Source organism: Mus caroli, unplaced genomic scaffold, assembly GCF_978045245.1.
Source record: "Mus caroli unplaced genomic scaffold, Mus_caroli_1 scaffold_10, whole genome shotgun sequence".
Taxonomy (NCBI): Eukaryota; Metazoa; Chordata; class Mammalia; order Rodentia; family Muridae; genus Mus; species Mus caroli.
Window position 1 is genome coordinate 62,215,662 of NW_028227265.1, and position 2,593 is coordinate 62,218,254.

The following is a 2,593-nucleotide window of genomic DNA, read 5'->3' on the forward strand; positions in this document are numbered from 1 at the left end:
ATGAGACCTCATAAAATTGCAATGCTTCTGTAAGACAAAAGACACTGTCAATAAGACAATAAAGGCCACCAACAGCTTGGGAAAGGATCTTTACCTATCCTAAATCAGATAGGGGACTAATATCCAATATATATAAAGAACTCAAGAAGGTGGACTCCAGAAAATCAAATAACCCCATTAAAAAATGGGGCTCAGAGCTAAACAAAGAATTCTCACCTGAGGAATACCGAATGGCTAAGACACACCTGAAAAAATGTTCAACATCCTTAATCATCAGGGAAATTCAAATCAAAGCAACCCTGAGATTCCACCTCATACCAGTCAGAATGGCTAAGATCAAAACTCAGGTGACAGCAGATGCTGGCGAGGATGTGGAGAAAGAGGAACACTCCTCCATTGTTGGTGGGATTGCAAGCTTGTACAACCACTCTGGAAATTAGTCTTGGAGTTTCCCAGAAAATTGGACATAGTACTGAGGATTCAGCAATACCTCTCCTGGGCATATATCCAGAAGATGTTTCAACTGGTAAGAAGGACATATGCTCCATTATGTTCATTGCAGCCTTATTTATAATAGCCAGAAGCTTGAAAGAACCCAGATGTCCCTCAACAGTGGAATGGATACAGAAAATGTGATACGTTTACACAATGGAGTACTACTCAGCTATTAAAAACAATGAATTTATAAAATTCCTAGGCAAATGGATTGACTTGGAGGACATCATCCTGAGTGAGGTAACACAATCACAAAAGAACTCACATGATATGTACTCACTGATAAGTAGATATTAGCCCAGAAACTTAGGATACCCAAGATACAAGATACAATCTGTAAAACACATGAAACTCAAGAAGAATGAAGACCAAAATGTGGACACTTTGCCCCTTCTTAGAATTGGGAACAAAACACCCATGGAAGGAGTTACAGAGACAAAGTTTGGAGCTGAGATGAAAGGATGGACCATCTAGAGACTGCCATACCCGGGGATCTATCCCATAATCAGCCTCCAAATGCTGACACCATTGCATACACTAGAAAGATTTTGCTGGAAGGACCCAGATATAGCTGTCTCTTGTGAGGCTATGCCGGGGCCTAGCAAACACATAAGTGGATGCTCACAGTCAGCTATTGGATGGATCACAGGGCCCCCAATGGAGGAGCTAGAGAAAGTACCCAAGGAGCTAAAGGGATCTGCAACCCTATAGGTGGAACAACAATATGAACTAACCAGTACCCCCAGAGCTTCTGTTTCTAACTGCATATGTATCAGAAGTTGGCCTCGTCAGCCATCATTGGAAAGAGAGGCCCGTAGTTGCAAACTTTATATACCTCAGTACAGGGGAATGCCAGGGCCAAGAAGTTGGAGTGAGTGGGTTGGGGAATGGGGGGGCGGGTAATTGGGGACTTTTGGGATAGCATTGGAAATGTAAATGAAGAAAATACCTAAAAAAAAAAAAAAAAAAAAAAAGAACTCGGTGAACTGTGTTGTACAAATAGTACAAGGTAATACTATGTAAATTCTATATGGTATGATGTTTAATTGTATATATCAACTTGACTACCAGTTTACTTGATCAAATGATATTCTACGTGTTTGTACAATTTTTAGGGCAAATTACATTTACATAGGTGAACTTTAAATAAAGCAGATTAGCCTCTGTCATGTGGTTTTTGTTCTCATACAATCAGGTCTGAACAGGATAACATTAACTGGCAACCCAAAGTGCCTTAGGACTTTGCCTGCTTCATTATCTCTCTCTGGGTCCGTAGAATACTCCTTTTGGATGCAGACTATAGGGTTGGTTCTCCTGAGTCTCTGTTGAACAGATGTCAGGCTTGTCAGCCTTTATAAGCATGTTAGCAAATTTCTCACAATAGATCTCTTTATATGTCTTCTCTCTACCCACCCACTTACCTATCTGTCTGCCTGTCTGTCAATCCATCATCCGTCCATCCACCATCCATCTATCTATCTATGCAATTAGTTTTATTTCTCTGGAGACTCTTGACTGAGCTATCTTGTTATCCCCCATCACAGATGATGAAATTGATGTTCAGAGAGTACAAGTCTGTACTACATGTAGAATTCCAGTCTATTTGACTTCAACACTTGACCATTCGCTTTTCTCTTCGGCTTCCTGGAAACATGAAGCATTGAAGAGTTGAATCCAGAATTACAGATCAACGAACCTTCCCTCTAGTTCTGACTTCCAGTTTTGGCTTCTACTCCCCACCTCTACTCTTTATCAGGTCTACTGTCGTGTTCTTTTGTACTTGCTCTTGGATGGAAATTCTCAGTACAGAGTATTAGAGACTATCTAACCCTTTCCTGATTGGCATAGATTAGATCCTGTGTGGGCAGGACTGTATTGCTGGGGCGTCAGCTCCTCCTTATCCTTTATCATCTGCATAAACACATACAGGAGAAGTCACTCTCTATGTGTGTGCCCTCTTTGAGGTTATCAACTAAGCAGTATATTTGGTTTTCAAATCAAGTCATCTATAAAAAACCAATTTGTTAGACTAATAAATTCAATTCCGAGTCACAAAGCACTGCAGAGGGTGGGAGCTCTGAAAGCTTATTTTTAAATG